This window comes from Topomyia yanbarensis, chromosome 2, assembly GCF_030247195.1.
Source record: "Topomyia yanbarensis strain Yona2022 chromosome 2, ASM3024719v1, whole genome shotgun sequence".
NCBI classification, from domain to species: domain Eukaryota; kingdom Metazoa; phylum Arthropoda; class Insecta; order Diptera; family Culicidae; genus Topomyia; species Topomyia yanbarensis.
Window position 1 is genome coordinate 279,880,724 of NC_080671.1, and position 22,947 is coordinate 279,903,670.

At 41.3% G+C, this 22,947-nt stretch overlaps 1 long non-coding RNA gene across 2 annotated transcripts; it reads right to left on the reverse strand.

Annotated features, from left to right (window-relative positions):
- Positions 1-18,681: 18,681 nt before the first annotated feature.
- Positions 18,682-22,666, reverse strand: LOC131678599 (uncharacterized). Of its 2 annotated transcripts, XR_009303682.1 has the most exons (6): positions 21,943-22,666; positions 21,125-21,886; positions 20,847-20,987; positions 20,448-20,774; positions 20,101-20,355; positions 18,682-19,792 (listed from the first exon to the last, which is right to left on the reverse strand). It is a non-coding gene; the product is annotated as an uncharacterized LOC131678599 (long non-coding RNA). The 2 variants fall into 2 exon arrangements; XR_009303683.1 differs by lacking the exon at positions 21,943-22,666 and having other exon boundaries at positions 21,060-21,130.
- Positions 22,667-22,947: the final 281 nt, after the last annotated feature.

A 22,947-nucleotide genomic window follows, 5' to 3' on the forward strand; every position in this document is an offset into this window, starting at 1 on the left:
AATTAATTAAAGAATAAATTCTGCATTGCACTTTTAAGGAGATTAACTATTAAATTTTGCTGGCAAATTACATTGTCATTCATAATGATTCTATCTGCAAAATTTCAGATCGATCCTATGCTTGGAAGTTGGATTTGACTGTCGGACGGTTCGGTTAAATACAATTTTTTGCACTGATAGGGCATTAGGTTTGATTTTTCTGCCAACTAACAACTTGAGATAGTTCTCTGGTTGCTTCTAATTATGTAGGATGATAAAATGAAGATAAAAAAAATTCCCGATTTTATCAACTTCCCCGTTTTATCAATCAAAATTTTTCGGCTGGTTGATAAAAACGGGTCATCACTGTACCAGTTTCTTGACACTCAATGACGTTTGTGTTTTCAAGCATCTCGATACTAGATCCGCCACTTCCACCTCACTGACTTCGTTCCCGATGTTCGATAGAAACAGCTTGAACGTGCCTACCGATGAAGTAGCGCAGCGAGAGGTCGCAACTGATGGATGAGTTATTCTCGTAGACGATAGCGGAGTGGACACTGTAACTTCCGGATTTATATTCATATATTCGTGCGATTGTGTTGCTCTTGTCAATTGCACTAAATTGCATACTGACGAATTTAAATTTTCAATGCACGATTTCAATGAAGCGATCTCTCTATCGCGCTCTTTAACCGTTGTGGTATGAACAATTTCAAGTGTTACGAAACCTTACGTTTTCTAGCAAGTTACGGCATCTTTCGCACATCCAAAATACATTAGCACTAATGCAGGCAGCAAATTCTCCATCCGTTAAACCGGTGCATTCTCGGTGAAACAAACAAATCCGATCGCAAAATCCATCACAATAAACTGCTTCTGACATGCCGATAGCAGATGAGCATTTACCACACAGTCGATCCATTGATTCCAGAGCTCAAAGCGCCAATATGACACACACAAGTACGTGAGGTGAACGATGAAAACTAGCAGCAGATTTTTGCCAGCCGTGTGTGCGATGCAAGATCTTCGAACAAAAGATGTCGATCCCAAGCAGAAACAATTATAGAAAAAAAACTCTTCTCGCAGTAGGATTTCAATTGCAACACAAAATGATGCGTTGAGTTTATTACTAACAGTTTATGGAAGATACAGTTTGAGTGTTAGAGTTTACATCAACGGTAAAAATGCAAATTTACACGGAGCCGGTACGCACAGCACTAATCACAACAAGGACTCGAATAACAGAAATACAGTTTTCACGATTACACGGTTTGAATCGTTTGTGCGACCAACGGGTCACGATCGTGTATCCGTATTTTTTGTCATTTTCTTTATTGTCCTGGGTGCTGGCAGTTGATTGGTAAGTATCATCACAATGATCGGACACGCTGTGTGTAGATTCTGTTGTTCCAGCATTCATTGATGGCTGAGTTGCAACTCCGGTTGATGGTGGTTTAGTTAATGTTATAGGGTTTGCTGCGTTCATGTTGTTTCATTAGAGGCTTTCGCACATGGCTTGGCACCTAGGGATCTGTCCTTCATATGTACACAGCGTCATTTGAGAATTGCTTACACCTTCTATTTCGTATTGAATGTTCATATATGAAGGAATAGGTTACGTAAATCGCATTCTCACGATTCCAACACCATTGGATATAACTGGAAAAAAGTTTCTCCAGGTTTCAAACTTTCACCGCTACGTACTGCGACATCAATAGTGAATTTTTTGGTTGTACGCGGGGATAGATCTTGCAGACGCACACCAGTCTTATCATCGTCAATCTAACGGGTATAAATTGTTCCACTTCGCGAACACAAGGGCAGATTGGACAAACGACCACTGTATTGTATCGAAGATTGTTCAAATTTTGCTGCTGAGTTTCAATCATTTTTAAATAAACGATCTATACCGCATCAATGAAAGTAACGATTCATTATTTTTCACACTGGCTTGGGACAACTGATATTTTTCGATTGCTTTGCTGGCGCGGTACATATAGACAGCAGACTGTACGTAGAAACGTTCGTTTGATTCACTGCACTGTTAACAAGCAGCGCGATTATAGCTTCCGATCCGATTGAGTTGGAAAAGCAGACTGATTAGGAACTGGTATTGATCCTAAAGGGGTTCCATAATTACCAGCTCGAGAGAGCGCTCAATAAGGTTATTCCACGACAGCTATTGTTGTTTTGCCATTTTTCTTTTTATGAAATTCCAGTAAAACGAAAAACTGCCACTTGCAAGAGAACTCTAGAAGAAGCAGAATCACCAAAACTTCGATGTGTCTTCTTAGAGGTGGTACTAAAGAAAATTTTTCGGATCCCGAAATCACTAACTTGCCCCAGTGCAGTTGTTGCAAACAGACTACAGCTGATTCATATGGTACATACATACGAACGCCTCTTTCTCTTTTCAATTTCCATGTAAAAAAGTAAGTTGGAAAAAGAAATAACGAGGTACTATTGAGAGATTAAAAAAGGCATCGGATGGTACAATTGAGAGATTCGAGTGTATTAAGTTTTGTTTGTCGTACCCTGGAGCAGAATGAATAAAGCGAAAACTCAATAATTAGAAATATAACGGGTGTTCAATAAAAAATGAGAATGATTTCAATACCTTTCTGTAATTAAAGAAAAGAGCGTAAATTCTTTTCTCTCCAAGACAATTGCTCTCTGGACTCCCTATAAATGGGAGACATGTTTCTTTTCGCTCGGTGCTGTCAGTTCAATCGAAGATGGCGTCGAAACAGCAAGTACTCCGCGAGCGTGTTGTGCGGTTTTACAAAACACTTGGCCATCGTGGAAAAAAGTTAACGGTAGACCACTTTCGAGACGAAAACGTACCCGTGAGTACAGTTTACCAGTTCCTGGCATCCCTGAGCGTGGAGCGGAAGGCCGGTAGTGGCCGCCGGCAAAGATAATGACGAAGAAGAAGAAGGAAGCGTTGAAAAAGCTGTTCGACAACAAGGACGAAACGAGTTTGTGTAATGCCGGCCTTGATTCACCGAGCCCTCAAGATGGAGGATATCATATGTCGGAAGAAGACTCGGTCCCCCGATGACACGGACGAGCAGATAGCGATCGTGAAATCCCAGTGCCGGTGGATGACGAACAACTACCGCGAGACGTCGTTCGTGCTGTTCTCGAACACCCACATTCCAGAAAATGACAGCAACTAAGTAAAATATAAGTTTAAGCATAAATTTAAGAAATGTTATGCTGTACATTGCCATATCGGACAAAGGGATTTCAAAACCGTGGTTCAAGCCGAGCGGTCTGGCCATCAATCAACAAGTGTACCAGGAGGAGTGTCTTGAGAAAATTCTTCTGCCGTTCTTAAAAGAGCATCATACGGTTGGTATGTACGTCTTCTGGCCGGACAAGACGTCTTCCCATTACACCAAGAAGACGCTGAGCAGAAAAAGATACCGTACGTGCCGAAATAAAGAAACCCGACTAACTTGCCCCAGTCCCGTCCCATTGGGTTTTTTTTCGGCTCCCTCAGTGTTTTAGTGTATAAAAGGAATTACCACCAGGACCCGGAATTGTAACCGGAAGAAGGACGTCAGTGCCGTCCAGTGCTCTTGTGAGAGCATCACGACTATGTTGCGTCGTACGGCTGACCAGGGCCCCTTCTCCAATATTCATTGACGCTTTTTTTGAAGAATAAACATTATGTTTTTAATAAAAAAAATCTGAATTCGTTGAAGAACTTTTTTTTTGTTTTTCAACTACATGACTGAAAAAACTTTCATTTTTATTGAACACCTGTTATTAGGCTTACAGGAGAAAAACCAGGACAAATCAAGCTTTTGCCTCGACTACCCAGGACACCAGGACAGTCAGTGAAAAACCAGGACATGTCCTGGGAAACCAGGACGTATGGTCACCCTAACTAATTAGATCTTTCATATACATTTTCGCACAGTAGGAAATAGCACAATTTAATTGTAAGGCGCTCATGAGAACATTTGTACTTCTAAAAACATGATTCCCAATATATTTTAAATGCTTAATTTTGAGAATACGAATAATCTCTAAGTTCAAAATGTAATCAACAGGACCACCACCTGTCACATTTAGAGCATGACGTCACTGTGCAGTGACCAATTCTCTTTGAAGTTTGTCTCTTTTGTCCGCTACACTGGCGTATAACCGATGACGAAACGAAAATGCTTTAAGGTATAGACTTATCCCGCTGCGTTAGTATTCCCTCTAAGAACGGTTGGTTTCAAAATCGTCCAATGAATGACGTTCGTTGGACCAATTTGGACAACGTCCAAATAACCGTCCAACAAACGTCCATCGTTGGACCTGTGTTGAACGATTTTGAAACAATTTTTTGGACGTCTCAGTGGGTTGTGTCGTTTTGACGTTTAAATTGGGAGAAAAACAAATCATTTCTCGACAAACATATGATTACGGCCTAAAAGCCAACTGTCAAAATCCACTTTGAATGGAAATTCCAGACAAACCGTTATTAGTCGAACACAGTTCACAACAGTTGATGAAAGAGTGAACTTTTCTTTTTCGTTTACTACTAACATCTGTGATTGGCGTGCAACGGTTTGTCCGGAATTTCCATTCAAAGTGGATTTTGACAGTTGGCTTTTAGGCCGTAATCATATGTTTGTCGAGATTTGCACTGCGAATTGGGAGGAAAACCAGCCCGGGGACAACTTGACAGATAGTGCTTGTTTCATATAGGTACCACTAATTTGATGGTGGCGCTAGTATGCCTTTTCCGTACGAGTACCACGAACAACGAAACGAAATTGTTTCAAGAGAATAGCGTGTTTCGTTACGTCTGTTATGAACGCCGTCAATGCAGCAAGAACAACATTTAGAAAAAGCGTATTCCAAAATGTGGATAAAGAAAACAATTTTAAATTATTTGAGAATAAATTTATCCCTAAAGGCTAGTTTACAGTTCGGAAAACGTGTCACGGGATTTGGGTCCTTGTGTATTTTAAATGGAGCTCGGGATTTCAAATCCCGTGACGGGAATTGAGTCTACACAAAAATGACAGTTTTCCTGAAGTGTAAACCCAACCGCGGGAAACATCACGGGATTTTAAAACTCTCCACACAGAAATCCGGCCGGGAACAATTCAACATAAATTGTTTCCGACGGGGAAAATAGTATTTTTTAGAAGGTTTGCAATTTGCTGCAAGTTGGATACTGTTTGTATTTTTAAGAAGCAGCAGAGTTTTTGGTTTGACAGTTTGGAGAGATCTCGGCGGGAAATTTTCCCTGATCAAATCCCGACACAAATCCTGTGCGAAATCCCGTGATCCATTTCCCGAACTGTAAACTAGCCTTAACTGGAAACTACAGACACTTTATAAACAGACTAGCGAAGTGTCAAAAATTGCAGCCAAACGGACTGTCAAAAAGTGCAGCCAAACGAGCATGATGGTTTTTGTAGGGGGAGTGCAAGAGGAAGCCCATGCAAAGCTTATGGGAGCTTCCGTGATGCCAGTTTACATCCATGGTTGCTAGTTTTTCTGTTTTTCTCTCCGCTAGTCTGTTATATAAAGTGTCTGTACTGGAAACTGTCAGCAAGGTACATAAATCTTATTATAAATTTAACTGGAAGTCGTTGTTTTTTTGTTTTATTGTTGTGTGATGTGTGTAATCGGTAAATCATTTGTGCTTTTTGCCCAAGAAATATGAATGAAAATCATTTTGGCCAATGAAAGTAAATCACCAAGCCTAACAATTCGTGAACATATGACATCTTATTTCAAATTAATTAAGAACGTCAAGAATGCTAGAATTTCGTTTGGGAATATAAACGAAATATGTAGGATTTTCTACACAGTTAGCAAAATTGGTTTTGGATAGAATTTGTGCGCTTTTACCAGAATTCTGGCAGCAAACCGGTAGTGACCGGTTTTAGGAAGAATACTGCCAGGAATATACAATTATGTTCGACTCTTGCCAGAGTTTTGTTCGACTTTTGCAATAATTCTTTCCAAAAGATTTTGCGATGGTTTTGGTATTGATCCCTTCAGAATTCATTTCGCATATTACTCAGTTCCAGCCCGACAGAAAACTAATTGAACGGCGTCTACCGGAGGATTTCATGTTGGTTCGATCCCGAAGATTTTCGGAAATTTCAATATAAGTGGAAGTGGCTCGATTTTGAAAGCCATTTTCTTGTATTCCTGAAAATCGATTTATTTTTTTTTTTTTGATTTTGTAGATCCAAAATGGAATCTATGTTTCTGTTAAGGTATGGACAGTTTCTAATTTGAAGAGCGAAATAAATTTGGTGATAGAAATGCTTAAATTGTTCATTTTTTTACAGATATAGAAAATAATAGATGGGATGCGCCTTTTTTAAATTTTGTTCCATTCGAGCCGCCATGACATCACCAAATCACCACAAAATTCGCTTAGGAGCTCAATATATGGGAGCTGTCAAGTTGTCCCCGGGCTGAGGAAAACAAACCGCTTATGGGCTTAAGGGGAGGGCGGTAGTATAAAAATGCGAGATCTCGGTGTGCGTATTTTAAACGTCAGATATCTCAATAGGATACACCTACACTCAGAAAAAAGTAAACGTTATGCCTATTGATTTCACACATAGATTTTTGCAATTAACGGAGGCATATAGACACTATTTGCTGGCACATAAACCTAATGTGTGTATTTACAAGAAATATTAATCTTACATTCACATTCCATAACTATTAGGCACATAAAACCCCATTCTATAACAATATGCACATATAACTTACGTGTGTGCATACATAGTTTATACAGTTGACACATAGAAGGTATGTGTGCGCATGATAACAATAGCATTTCTTCTTCATATGAATTTTAAGCGGTTTGAAGCAAATAGAATTAACGTTTGGATTTTTCTCAGTGTAGGATCGGATCCGCCAGCTGGCTTCTTCTTATATTTTGCTAATCCCTGCTGAAAATGACATACCCCCACTCGACCAATGTTGCCAAAATATTTGTTTTGTTACAGTCGTGTCCAAAACTTAAATTGTTCTGATTAACCCATTCATGCCCATGTTGTTTGTGGACAACAACGTTTTTAAACAGCTATAACTTTTCTTCGAGGCAGGATTTGTTCACAAAAACAAGTAAGGCTAATAAATGTGACTATTGCCTTTCATTTGAGTTTATACAGTTACAAGGATCGGCTCTAGAACTGAAGTTATTGCAAGTACCCCGATTGGATTCCGATGGAGCAGTGCTGCCAGGCACAGTTTACTTTAACGACGGAAAATGAATTTATCATATATCTTCGTTACGTTGCAATATTATTGAAAACTGATAAAACTTATCAATTTAGATTGTTTTTGGCTACGTTTTCCACGCAATTGGACTATCGTAAATATTCTAGGATAATTATATTGAGCATTGGAAGGTAAAAATTGAGTAGCTTCTAGCACTGCGAGGAAAGCACTTATCTTTATGAAAAAGGCTTTTCGTATTTCTTGACCCCACCGTTTACAAGGGAAAATAGTTTTGAAGCCGTACATGCACTAGAAAAAAGTTGGGCATGAAAGGGTTAAAATATTCTATATCTCGACAAACATATGATTACGGCCTAAAAGCCAACTGTCACAATCCACTTTGAATGGAAATTCCGGACAAACCGTTACACGCCAATCACAGATGTTGGTAGTAAACGTTCATGAATCTTTCAAATGTGCGTTTTGCTTCTACATAATTATGGCGGATCTGCGCCATCGCGAAATATTGACGTTTTAACAAAACGTTCCTGTCGTGGCATGATTTAATTCAACTTAAGTTACGCGTAGGACGTTTGTTAAACAAACTTTTCTGCGAGGGAGTGCCAAGCTGATGCAAAAATTGAAATTAAATGCATTTTTTCTAATTTGATCCAAATTTGTTATACATTCTTAGAGTGATCTGCCCCTAGCCAGAGCGACTTTGCGGAAAAAACGATGCCTTATTTTATGGTTGAAGGCGGTTGCTCAGCGTACTGTGAAATGTTGCACTGGAATAGTGATTGCTTGCTGGAATGGAATCACAAGCACTGTGGAGGCAGTGATATTTTCATGCAGGAACGTAGGAACCAACGCTGGAATGTGACGTTTGTGCTTGACTCTGATTTCTCTAAATTATGAAGGCAACCGCTGGTAAAAATAGTGGCAAAGTTTTAAGCAGAATGTGCCGATAAAATGTTTTCCGATGTGTCCATCATTCGTAAACTCCTGTTGTTTGTTTGAGCTGTAATTGCTGTGGTTCTTTTTTGAGGGGTTGTTGGCTGCTGCTGGATTTGGAGTTGTCGGTACTGCTGCGGTTGCATCGATTTAATGTTGGTTGGATGATTGCCAGAGCCAGGATGTTGAGACCAGATTAGTTGAGCTAATTTGTAGCATCTGGTTGTTGTTCCAAAGTGGATCGATGGCTGCTGGTTCTGCCACTGACAAAAAATACTGCTCCGGCGGCCGCTTTGTCGGGAGTGCTGTAAATTTGTAGTTTTATTGCATACGAAAATCTGTTAGTTTACACTGTACATCAGGTCAAGGAAAGGTAGTTTTGGTTAGAGATAATAACATTAGGAGCGAATAAAATTTTCAAATTAGCTTACACTAAAACTATATGATTCTAAATAATATCAATTATTTAAATTTAATTGTTTAAAACTAGAAACAATCACGCTTCCAATAATATTTCTAAACTTACCATTCAAATTCAAAATATTCAATCTCTAAAACTACGAAATTTTGACAGGTTGCGATGAAAAAAATACAAAAATATTGCCAATCGCGTTTTTTTTTATATTTTTTCATTGCAACCTGTCAAAATTTCGCGAGCCTCCATGCGAAATAATACCTTTGACCATTATTTCGCAAGGAAAAGTTTGCCTTGGTGACAGCGCATAGAAAGCAGCGCTGTCTCGCGGAAGTATTATGAAACTTATCGTTTGTCGAACCGTGTCTCGGCTAACTGCATTTTTCGTTATCGTTTTCGCGAGAGCTGCGTACCGCTTACGAAATGGAAACGAAATTTTTTTCGCGAGCATTTCGCGACGTTTTTATGCATAGGTTTTGTATAGGAAATTTCATTTCGCAAGAGGTGCATACTTAGCTTAAAGCTTAGTATGCACCTCTTGCGAAATGAGGTCGCGAAATATTTTTCCTTCTTCCGTGCGGAATTTTGACATTTGCTCGCGAAAACTAGTCTGTGTGTTTGCTGTTAGATGTCGCTTTTGATAACTGGAAAATGACATCAGCTGTTGTTTGTTTATTTCTTTTTTATATTTCTGTTGTCATTTAAATGTTTTAAATGATGTATTTTATTATATCATTCTGGGTGAAAAATCTGCGGCGATCGCCATACTGGTTTTTTCTTGTGGAAATATTTTTCGGTTTTTATTGGTGTTCTCTCGCACTGAAAAAGACTGATTAACAGTCTTCTAATTCTAATTAACGTGGTGAAGTGAAAAATTAAGAGAGAAGAGGATTTTCTTTAGCTTTTCGATTTTGGAAATAATCTACGTAAGGCGGAGGTACCTTTCAAAATGGCGAAGCCGCCGGACGGCGGAAGGGTGTATCAACTGTACGAATACAACGGGTCGGACCCTGCACCCTATCGAGTAATTGTGCAGTTGCTAAACAACAAGGATGGAACCGCACATATAAACAAGCTATCTTTTGGCAAACTGATGACGACATCAGAGACGTATCGCGAAAGTATAACGAACATCAGAGCACTCGGAAAATTCAAACTTGTTGTCTACCTGGGAGCACTACAGGCGGCAAACCAACTACAACACGATAAACTGCTGACGGAAAACAACTACAAAGCGTACATCCCACGAAGTTTCGTCTCGGTTTCCGGTGTAGTTACCGGGGTCCCGGCGGACATGGAAATTGAAGAGATTCGGAAAAACATCACAAGCCCATACCCAATCATCAGCATTAACAGATTACATCGTTTCGAGGACGGCAGGAAAATACCAACTAACCGGATTGGAATCATCTTCCGCGCAAGTCAGCTACCCAGAGACGTCCGAATGTTCTGCTGCATCAATACAGTTCGCCCTTTCATCAACAGACCGGTTCTGTGTCTCAACTGTCTGAGATACAACCATCGAACCGAAAACTGCAGATCGAAGAAACGATGCTCCAACTGCTCGGCACTGCACGAAGACGAGACCAGAGATTGCTCAAACCCAACGAAATGCTTCTATTGCAAGACTGAACATTACACAACCGACATGGACTGTCCGGAGCGAACACGGCAACGAAACATCAAAACGATCATGGCTCGAACAACGCTTACCTACATGGAAGCCAAAGAACAGCATCCCGTCTTTACCCAAAACCGGTACGATGTACTAGCGAACGAAGATGAGTTCCCAACACTACCGCAATCATACGCAGCCATGGCGGCTGGTGAATACACAATAAAACCCGGGTTCAAGCCCAAGCCCAAGAAAACAAAACGCCCACTAGAAGACGGCACCCCCGTTGAAACCATCGAAGTGTATGCAGATAAGAAGAAAAAAAATTCAGGTGAACAAAACGGAATCGCCCTTTTCAACAAATTCCACGTCACAGACTATGAGAGATGGGCCCAAAAAATAGCAGAGCAACGATCACAAGAAATAAACCAACAGCTAGGTGCTGAAACAACTACGAACAGCAACGGAACGAATAACGTACCTAAATCATTGGGTGCTATACATCGGAGCAACAACCTCGACTCGAAGCACAAAGAGCGTTCACGGAGCAGGAGCAAACGCAGAGCCGAACAGAATACAAACCGTGAGTAAATGTCTGATACTGTCTTAAAAATATTTCAAATAAACATTCAAAGCTTAGAAAAACATAAGGAAGAGCTATCGCGAGTGTTGATTGAAGAGAGATATGATGTTGCACTTGTGTCAGAATGCTGGAGTAAGCTAGAGCTGGAACAATCGAAGTACAGAATACCAGGGTTTTTCTCTTTTCTGAAATCAAGAAGTGATGGATATGGAGGTGCAGGTATAATAATTAACAACAAGATCAAGTCCAGAGAATATCCGCTACCCGATTTCTCAAAAATCCAGGCAGTAGGCCGACACATTGCTCATACAGATATTCTAGTAATATCTCTGTATGTAGCACCGAATATATCTGCTACCGAATTCGAACACGCGATGAAAGAAATTCTTCACAAAGCGTCTGGGTTTAGCAAAGTTGTAATCGGAGGCGATTTCAACGCTCACCACTACGCCTGGGATCCTCTGCACACGGATGGAAAAGGATCAATACTGCTCGACTTGGTAAACGACGAAAATCTAGTTATCATGAACAACGGACAGCCTACTTTCTTTCCTGCGAATCTGAACAGAAGACCCTCAGCCATTGATCTTGTGTTAGTATCCCCATCGTTACTGCTCGACGCGACCACGAACATCCTCGACTACGGAGTAGGCAGTCACCATATGGCCCTGGAAACAATCATACAAATCAAACCTCGTCAGAAGTCACAGTTTTTCACCAATATGAAAAAAGTATATAAATATGTCAAAAACATGGAAGGGAGCAAGATAAGCTCTATAGCCGAACTTCAAAAGGAGACCAAAAGCGTCCTGAAACTCTGCAAGCAGAAAAACAAGCACACGCCAAAGTTCTGGTGGTCTGACGAAGTCGAGCAAGCCTGGCAAGACAAGAAAGCAGCTAGATCACTATTTAACAAAACCGGGGGCATGAAGGAGCTTTTGGACTTCAAAAGGAAGGAAGCGATTTTTGTCGGGAAGAAGAAGGAATCATCGAAGGCAAACTTCCAGAAGTTCGTGACAAGCATCGACCCACAAACGCGCGTTCACATCGTATGGAACAAACTAAAACAGCTAACTGGTCGCAGAAAAAAAGTCGAAAATATCCTGGTCCACGTCGACATCACAGCAGCAAACGAATTTCTCGATAAACATTTTCCGCCTGAACCTTACCAAGAAGACACTCTAGCTCACAGAGCTAACTACGACGTTCTTTCGGTGGATTTCTGGCAGAGCCACATCGCCAAGAAGGTCCAGGGGAGAACAAAAACATCAGCGCCAGGAGCAGATGGAATCTCGTACCAAATACTGGGTATGCTACAACCAACAGTTAGAGACAATATAATCAGGGATCTAAATCTAATCTGGAGAACCCAAAGACTACCTACGGACCTAAAAACAATCAAGGTTGTCGCAATTCGCAAACCGGGGAAAAATCCCGAACATATTGATGGCACTCGACCGATTTCACTAGTAAACTGTGCTTTGAAACTGCTAAATTCAGCCATTCTCCAGAAATTTGAAGACGTACTGGAGGAAAAAAATGTCATCCCTGACCTATCTTTTGGTTTTAGAAAGCGAATGTCAACCACCACATGCCTCGAGTTCGTTACGAATAGGATCTTTCAGATCAAAAGACAAAATCGAATTGCCGCAGTAGTTTTCGTGGATCTCTCCAACGCTTTCAACTGCGTAAAAATCGATAAACTCGAAGAAATACTATTGAATCTGAATATTCCTCCCGAACTGACAAGCTGGTTCGTCACCTTCCTAACGAACAGAAAAATCCAACTTCAGGTGGCTGGTGAAACACTCACCCGCATCGTCAGTCAAGGTTTACCACAGGGCGAGGTCAGTTCACCTACTCTATTTAACGTCTATACTGCAGTACTTCACAGCATCAAAGTCGAAGGTGTAATACTTGTACAGTACGCCGACGACTTCGCGATCCTCATCGAAGGCGCTTCCAGAGCGACAATTGTGGCTAGAGCAGAGGCTTTCCTAAGAAAATTCAAAGGTAAGGTGGAGGAACTAAACCTATCCATTAACCTGCAAAAAACCAAAGCTATGATTTTCATCAACAGTCCGCACAGTATAGACATTCGTATAGACAACATAAACATAGAAATTGTTCGAACTCACAAGTACCTGGGTCTAATCCTAGACAGATCACTCCGATATGGTGCACATCTAAGAGATCTCATTCAAAAACTGACAGAACGACAAAACTTGATAAAAGTCATCAGCGGCACCCAGTACGGCGCACACCCGCAAACACTCGGAATGGTCTACAATGCGCTCTTTAAGAGCTGCCTGGACTACGGTTCAACAATATATGGCTCCGCCTACAAATCGAATTTGCAGAGAATTGACGTGCTAAACAATCAGTGCCTACGAAAGGTTACCGGATGCACAAAAACTACACCCATCAACACTCTTTATGCAATAGCAGGTCGACTCCCACTCAAGTATCGTCGTGAACAGAACGCTGGCAAACAGCTAGCAAAGCACTACCACCGAGAATCAGCCGTCAAACAACAACTTGATATCGTAATAGATCAAGACCAGGAGCAAGACAACAATCGGTACAGTTTCATCGAACAGATGGCTCTAGATCACGCACCGACTCTTCGCGAGTTATCTCCTTCACATGCCAGCAGAGCCCAATGGAATGAAGTACAGATCGAGACCGAACTACTGGGCGGCCCCTGGAAAAAGAAATTAACCAACAGTAAAACCTTGAAACAGATAACTCTCGCCTTAATTCACGGCAAATATGCAGGTAAACGCATTATCTATACTGATGCGTCCAAAAACTGGGAGTTCTGCGGAATTGGAATATACGATGGATCCTCAAACTTCCGCCTCAGCCTAAAACTCGAACACTACGTATGCATCATGTCTGCGGAGTTGGAGGCCATCTGTGTCGCCCTTCAGTATATATGGCGCTCCGGAATCACCAACGCTGTTATCATGACAGACTCAAAAGCAGGGTTGGAGTTCATCCAATCAAACATAAAGGATCACTATCGGGACGAGATCATTGAAGGTCTATTATCGATGGCTTCCAGAACTCAAACCATTTTGCAATGGATCCCGGGACACACTGGAATAACCGGAAACGAGATAGCTGACCACTTGGCGAAAGTAGCTCTAGAACAACATCAAATCTGCAACAACAAAATGCTTGTCCACGACGTGGTGAATTACTTTCTGCATCTTGGAAATACAAATGCACAACAGTGGTACCTCAAACAAGCTTCAGAACACGGGAAAGGACGCAAATTTTTCCAGATCCAAAATGCGATTCCGGCCAAACCCTGGTACACCGGATTACAGCTCACCAATACAGAAACTCGCACACTGAACCGCCTACTAGCAGGACACGATTACTCGGCTTTTTGGCTGTTCAAAATGAACATTATACCAGATTGCATATGCGAAAGATGTAACACGATTGAAAACGCAGAACACATACTTTTCCACTGCATCAATTACTCGCAAATCAGACACAAATACGCATTAAACAACTACAGCAATATCTATCAAGTTTTCAACACCAAAAAAATAACAATACTCCGCAATGCAATAGCCTTCCTCCGAGAAATAGACAAAAAAATCTGACACAACGGCTCATAAACATGAATGCTCCTATAAAAATGGAAAGGCAGTCGACGCGCTGAAAGTAAAGTCGATGAGACTAAAAACAAAAACACCACTGGCTATATAGCAATCGCTGTGCCATCCCCACGGCTCATATGTCAAAATTTGACATTTAATGAGCACACAGAAGAAGAAGAAGAAGAAGAAGATGTATTTTATTAATTCATCACGGATGTGTATGAAATCGGTAACAATTGTAAACCTTTTTGCCATTCATGAAGCTCTCAGGGAAATGACGTACTCAGCGTGAATCATTTTTCGAGCATGATTAATCATAATGCTTATTTGTGACAGTTCCGGATGTCTCGGGGAAGTTCAGTCTGACCAATTTAGACTGCACAATTCCTGCAATCGAAAATTTAAATCATTGGCTGGCCATTTTCTATCTAAATTGGCTGCTTCTACCGGTTCTAGAAGACCCAGGGAAATGATCGAAATTCGCTCAAACCAAATCTATTGTAATTGTCCGAATCGTAGCTCTAAATCGGCGTTTGACCATTAAGAAGCAAATCTGATTGCCTTGGCCGCCTTTACCGCTTTCACAAGTCTCGGGGAAACTACCTTTCGAAACACGTTTCGGAATCCGGAAATATAACGCAAATATAACAACCGACTCCGACTCAATCGGTTTCAGGTCGAACCAAACCCTAGGCTTTAAACTCTGGCTGACGTTAAAAATCGATTATGATAACAATGGTTACTACTAAAGGTTCTGGAAGTCTCAGGGAATGCTACCAATAATCAGTACGGACACAAACCTATTTTTGGTATAACAATTGTGAGAATCGTAATTCAAATTTATTGCCATAAGTAATTCATGGTAATTCTTACTGCATGAAACACTAGAGAGGTTTAAGGAATTGCGCATATTGCTACTACTTGTATTACTGCCGCAAGAAGTATAATTGTCCCATGTGTATAGGGATTCCCATAGCACATGGGACAGTTTTGCTTCTAGCGGCAGAATACCTCACACAAAAAATGCTGTTCAAGTCTGATATTACACCGAAAGTTAGACGAATTAACTGAATTCTAAATTGATGGTCAGGTTGACCCCACTGAACATCATAAAATCAGATTGGCCCTGTATGTAAATTATGGAAAAGATGTTATAAGCCTTTTGCAATCAGTCATAATACAATAATATGTTATAATCCATTTAAAACGAGTGTATTGCTAGTTAGGTACTTTTCAATCAGCTAGGTCCTTTCATGATCAGTTCGGTCATAAAAATCAATTAGGCCCTTTTATAAATTGTTGTAAAATCGCTATCAAAATTCTTCATAATCAAATGTTGCGTTATGTACGTGCTCGGGTAGATATTCGTTAATGGAAAACATGAAATTTCAATTTGTTACATTTTGCACTTAGGCCCTTTTCAAATGTTTGGATAGAACTGGATAGAGATAAATTGTAATTGTAAATTTATTAGCTTACGATACCCTGTTGGTTACATTTGTATACCTTATGTCAGGTCAAGGAAGAAAAAAAAAAATTAAAATATAATAAAATTATAAATTCAGAATCAAAACAAGTATGACCCAAAAAAGCTCCTACGCCTTTCACCAGTAGCTGGTCGAAAACACTTTACGGTGCGATCTTTTCAATTTCGTTCGAGTTCTCCGCGTCTAGCAACTGAATCTTTTTACGGAAGTGTTTTTCGATTGATCTGCAAATCATCATGCTTCGATTACTACCCACTAGGTTGATGGTGATTCCGTTCTGTTAAAGAAGTGGGAAGAAATACAATCTATAGGATCACAAGAATGACTCACACTTACTGAATCTACCGGTGCGTCTAATTCGATGTAGATACGTTTCGCAATCGGCTCGTCCCTGCTAATCCATCGGCAGGTCGAAGTTGACGACAATGGTAACCTGTTCGACGTCGATACCTAAGACGAAAGAATCTCTCCGTAACCTGGTGCTGTAGCCAGAATCAAGTGGTGGAACTTACCCCTGGACAAAACGTTCGTTCCAACCGTTGTTCCACCGTTAGATCACCGGACAGTACCACTACCGAATGACCATCCTGGGACATCCTGCCGGTCAACCAACCGGCCGTTTTGCGTGCCTGTTTCGATCGATTAATGCCGAAAATAAGTTTACTTGGAGTTTACAACTGTCCTATACATCATATGACAGAAAATGATCGCTTGTCCGACGGTAATCACTCTTGGAGATAAACTCAGAGGCAACACCCAACAGGCAGCACAGTACACCGAATGACCGGAACAACCTCGGAACAACGCGTGATATGTGAAAGAAACTCGGGACGCAAATCGTGAACGTGTTTATTCAAGCTAATGCTACTACAGTGGAATGAATGGTACATTTTGCTTTCTCTGTCTGCTGACAACTAGGTTGTCCAGTGGCGCCAGGTATAAATATTACTCCCACTTTTACACTGCCAACATTCCTCCTTAATATTTCTCCTCAATCTGGGAACTTACATAAACACTGACAAAGTCTATTACACTTGATATTGCTCGACCGATGCAGCTAAATATTTCTGCATCACCGTATTTGTATCCTACAACGCAAGCAAACAAAATGTAGATTTCTGTAAAATCGACTCCAGTTTGCCCAAAACTACTAATGGTTATTAACAAAATTAATAGGCCACAACACATTATCATCATCTTCGCTTTCAAATAATTTTCATTCGTCACAGCTCTAAGAAAACGTTTGGGGCTTGCAATACAAGTCTCGCCTCTCTCCATTTTTATATCGACGGTGCCCGACACTACCGCGGTATCAACGTCAAATCGTTTCAGAAACACTCCTGATTTTCTACAGATCAATCCGTCCACTTGTTCCTCAATATCCGCCATATGTTTTTCTGGAAACTTTTGCGATTCATTTGGCTCCTCCTGAAGCGCAATACCAATATTTCCGAATCCTGACTCTACGATATTATTTGAGCCATTCAACTTCGTCTGATCTCGTGACTCAAACCGATCATGCCACACGTGCAAACAACTCTCCGATCGTCGAACTTTCTTGTTCAGCTTTCCGTTTACTTCTTTCAGCGCATACATGTTGTCCGTTAGTTCCGCCACTGCAACAATACGTCCTGTAGCACTCACGATATCGCAACGATCTGCATTAAACTCTATCCTCAACCCCTTTTGCGTCAGCTTATGTACGGATAACAATCCACTATCCAAATTAGGCACGTAGAGCACATCTTTAAATAGAATATCAATAATTTTTCCTTGGCCATCAAAACACTTTGTCGCTCCTCCGCCAACTCCTGCCGACATAGTTACAGAACCATCCGCCAATACCACCTTGATCCGTGAACTTTCGTCCAGTTTGCTAAAGAAGTCCTTATTGTTCGTCATGTGATGTGAACACCCGCTGTCTATGTACCAACAGCCTTTGCGCCGACTGTGCCCAGCAGTGAAACAAATCGGAGATTGTTTATTCAAAACCTGCTTCGCTTTCACCTCCTCCTGCTTGCCATCATCGGAATCTTCGTTACTCTGCTGCTGCTTCTTCTTCAGAAGTCGACAATCCCGTCGGAAATGACCAGGTTTTCTACAAAAATAGCAGACCTTCTCCTTCGGCCCCCTGTTATGAACTTTCATAGCTTTTTCACCAGTGTCTACACCACGTTCTACTCGCCGCTGATGCTCATCGAATAGTTTTTGCTTTACAAGCTCCATAGTCTGGTCAGCATCCGGCCGGCTTTCCAGTGCCGTCACCAAACTACTACACGATTCAGGAAGACTGCGATATATCATCGCTATTTTTAACGGATTCTCTAGTTTCTGACCCGCACAATCCAGTCGGTCGAATAGCTCCTCGAGATCACACAAATGCTTCTCTATGTCACCTACTTCATCCATGTTCAAGCTGCAAATGCGTCGTAGTAATGAGACTCGTGACGTCATCGTCGCCTTTTCATGGAATTCTTTAAGTTGATTCCATGCCGCTTGAGCAGATACAGAATTTCGAACCAAATTTAACTGACTATCCTCGACATAAAGAACAATAGTCGCCAAAGCCTTCTGATCGGCCTTCGTCCAAGCCGTTGTAACCGGTTCCGGTTTTATCCCTGCCACAGCATTCCACAGCTCCTCACGCTTTAGCAGCATTTCGATGCGCGTTTTCCATACTTGGTAGTTCTGGTTACTGAGTCGTGCAAACATATATTTCTCGCTCATTTTCATCAATTTTTCGTATTATCAACGAACAGAAACAAGTGAAAAAAAAACGTTAACCGCAACGCATACTCCAACCAAAAGAATAAGATACAATGGTGAACTTGCAATATAGCTACACAACACGCGCCTTTTACGAGCCGTAAACAGCCAACCTCGATTGCACTCGGGCAGAGGAAGAAAAAACAAAATTCTCGCAAATTTTAAAACTTCACCAACAGTTCTTTCACATCACCTGGGCCCATAACCTCTTGGAGATAAACTCAGAGGCAACACCCAACAGGCAGCACAGTACACCGAATGACCGGAACAACCTCGGAACAACGCGTGATATGTGAAAGAAACTCGGGACGCAAATCGTGAACGTGTTTATTCAAGCTAATGCTACTACAGTGGAATGAATGGTACATTTTGCTTTCTCTGTCTGCTGACAACTAGGTTGTCCAGTGGCGCCAGGTATAAATATTACTCCCACTTTTACACTGCCAACAATCACACCGTACATGTTTGAAATTGCTTGATATTTCTCGTCCTGGTTGCGGCATTTGACGTAGTAGTGTTTGGTGTTATCGAGTGATTCTTGCTCCCGCACCAGAAGAATCATGATCGGATTGGTTACGATGTACTGGACGAATCCCATCACCTCCCGCTCGTACGTGGCTAAAAAGAACAGCGATCATAACGCCCGCCTCGTCCGGTACAAAAATGGCAATCTTCTTAAGGTCGAACGCCCGGCTCTTCCGATGATGATATGATTAGTCAGCTTCGCCCCTTTGACGATCTTCTCACCGCGAACGGTTTAACCAAGTTCGATTTCCGCACAAAACTTTGCCGTTTTGCAGCTACTTTCCCCTTCTGAATTGCCAGTTCATACGTGGGGAAAGGCAAATCACCTGCGGATAGTTTTTCAACGGATTGACTCGATTGAGCATTGCCAGCACGAAGGCAGTGGTTTTTCTTGTTCCCGACCAACTCTGGGCGATTATGTTCTGTGGTGGATCGGCCAACAGAGTAGGTTGAGCCGTCTTCTGAATCTTGGAAGGAGCGTTGAAACCCATAGCATAGACTCCCTGAAGCAGTTCCGAATTCATGTGCAAAGCTTCGAAAGTTTTAACCAAGTATAGCGGCGAAGAAGGATCCTTCACCCCCAGATCCAGCTTTGATTCTACTAGACCTTTGCGAATAAGTTTAATTAGCAAACTTGCATCCGCCGGGCTAAAAGATGAATAATGGATAATTTCAAAGCTGATATTAAATATTTCTGGAGAAAAATTTGAATAGGACGTAAGTAACAATGAGATTCTTTTTGGGGTGTTTCTCTTCTGTTAATTACTCGGTCGTTTCAATATTTAGTACTCAACTCATTGCCTAATATTCTAGTAAAAACTATCGGCTTTCGATATGTACTGGAAAATTAGTGTAAAGTGTTATAAAGACATAATAATCGAAACAGAAAGTAAACAGAGAGAGGCTCTCAATGTTACTTATGTCCTAATCAAAATTTTCTCCAGATTTCGACTTACTTGAATGCCTCTGCATCTTCCGTGGAGGAAGCTGTTTCTCCATTTTCGCTAGCAGCTTTTTTTCTTCAGGAGCTGCTAAAGTCTTAATTTCTGTAGCTACCGAAAACAAAACTGCAGGTGCAGCCGTTTCTACCGGAGTAATTTGATCGCTGGTTCTACTGGCGGTGAACTAGAAGGTTTTTCCGCATTCTCTTTCTTTGGGCTGTCAGCCGTCGGCTCTGGTTCCTTATCCTTAGGGATACTCAGATCGATAACCTATTTGTATTGAAAAGAAAAATTCAAAACCTATGGAAAAATTATCGCTCTAAAAATAGGTTAGTTGGTTATGACAAAAAAAAAACACTTACCGAGTGCAGAAATTTCCTGATCCTCCTTCCGCCTTTTTGACCCAGTTATCGGCAGCACTTGCCATCGTTTCGACCGGGTATTAAAATTCAAAAGCTACAATATATGGAAAAAGGTCCTGAATCAGCACGGATACTGTCACTCCGGTGGTTTATTCCTTGCAATTGGCTGAACTTTTGCCCAGAGCGACCATTCGGAAAAAACGCCTTCTTTTGTCTGCTCACTTCGCTGCCATGAAACCGATGATGAGCCCTTTTTGCCAAACGAGTCACACGGTTGGCCCGATTGAATATGTCGCGCGTGTAGAGTATGCTTCCATTATGTTTGTTCTGTAAATTGACAAGGACATCTAAATATGCAAAGGAATGCTTGGTGGAGAGAAGCTACTGTTAAACACATACCGAAAGAGATAGTCCTTTCCGAGGATCTTGATGTTGTATTTACTGTTGGCCCATTATCGCCGTGTTCTGCTGCTGGGTGGTTACCATGGCATTATGTTGCTGGTGTTCGGTGATGTGTATCCGCTATGGTTGCTGTTCGATCTGAAAAAAATATGATGAAAAATATCCGTGAATGAGTGAACGCGAGCTTTTGAAAGAAGAATAGGGTATTACATTACAATGTACTGAACACGGTACTGATCCTTCCGAAACTAAAAAAGGTAGTAAAAATGACTCACCTTGCTGCACCAACTGAATAAAAACAAGTCCTCCTGCACGCGGCGTGGTACAGTACAGTATGCTGCTGCTACAGTGTTTGAAGGTGCTGTTGATGTATCTTTTTTTTGCAGTTGACCAATGGTCTTCTACATTTGGCCCTGATTGGCTTGGATCGATTGCACTAGTTGCGGTTGCTGGCCAGGTTGTACCGTCAGTTGAACGTTGCAACCGATCTGTCGGATGATGGTCATGGTCTGGGGGAAATCTTAATTTTCTGATGTTGCTGGCGATAAGCACTGGAATTGTGGTTGCTAGCTGCTGCTGGGATGGAATCACGAGCACTGTGGAGGCAGCGATATTTTCATGCAAGGAACTGGTAGGAGCCAAGGCAGTAATATGACGTTTGTGTTTGACTCTGATTTCTCTACATCATGAAGGTAACCGCTGGTAAGAATAGTGGCAGGCAAGTTTTACGACAGAATGTGCCGATAGTGTTTCCGATGGGTCCATTATTCGTAAAAAAGCTCTTGTTGCTTTGTTGGTTCTGAGCTGTAATTGCTGTGGTTCTTTTTTGAGAGATTGTTGGCAGCTGCTGGATTTGGAGTTGTTGGTACTGCTACGGTTGTATCGATTTAATGTTGGTTGGCTGATTGCCAGATCCAGGATGTTGAGTCAAGTTGAGCTGATTTGTAGCACCTGGTTGTTGTTGATGAAAACTTATCAAGTAGATAGATGGCTGCTGACGAAAAATGCTGCTCTTGTGGCTGCTTTGTTCGGGTGTGCTGTAAATAATAATTACTAGAAACAATCACAATTCCAATAATATTTTAAAACTTACCATTCAAATTCAAAATATTGATTCTCAAAACTACGAAATATTGACAGGTCGCGATGAAAAAAAAATACAAAAAATTACTAATCTTGTGTTTTTTTATATTTTTTCAATGCAACCTGTCAAAATTTCGCGAGCCTCCGTGCGAAATAATACCATTGACCATTATTTCGCAAGGAAAAAGTTTGCCTTGGTGACAGCGCATAGAAAGCAGCGCTATCTCGCGGAAGTATTATGAAACTTATCGTTTGTCGAACCGTGTCTCGGCTAACTGCATTTTTCGTTATCGTTTTCGCGAGAGCTGCGTACCGCTTACGAAATGGAAACGAAAAATTTTTTCGCGAGCATTTCGCGACGTTTTTGCCTTTCTCAATAGAAAGGTATTGCAATTGCTCTGAAAACCGACTTTTTAACGGAGGCCCGGAGGGCCGAGTGACATATACCATTCGATTCAGTTCGTCGAGTTCGGCAAATGTCTGTGTGTGTATGTATGTGTGTATGTATGTATGTGTGTGTATGTGTGTGTATGTGACCAAAAATGTCACTCATTTTTCTCAGAGATGGCTGAACCGATTTTGACAAACTTAGTCTCAAATGAAAGGTGCAACGTTCCCATAGGCTGCTATTGAATTTCTAACGGATCCGACTTCCGGTTCCGGAATTACAGGGTGATAAGTACGAACACGCAGAAAATGTCGATTTTAATAAATTCTGCAATGAATGTATAAAGGTGAAAAATTTTCCAAAATATGACCACAACTGCTTCAATTTGTAGTATTAGGTCACTAACATCCATTCAAAGTCTATTTGGCCACATTGGCCACCATCCTCGGTTCCGGAAGCCCCGGCGGAAGTATCTAAATTCAGAATAACAGTCACATCGGTTTCTCGGAGATGGCTAGACCGATTCGACTAAATTTGGCCTCAAATGAAAGGTATTGCGTCCCCGTAAATGGCTATTTAATTTCATCCCGATCCGACTTCCGGTTCCGGAGTTACAGGTTGTGGCGT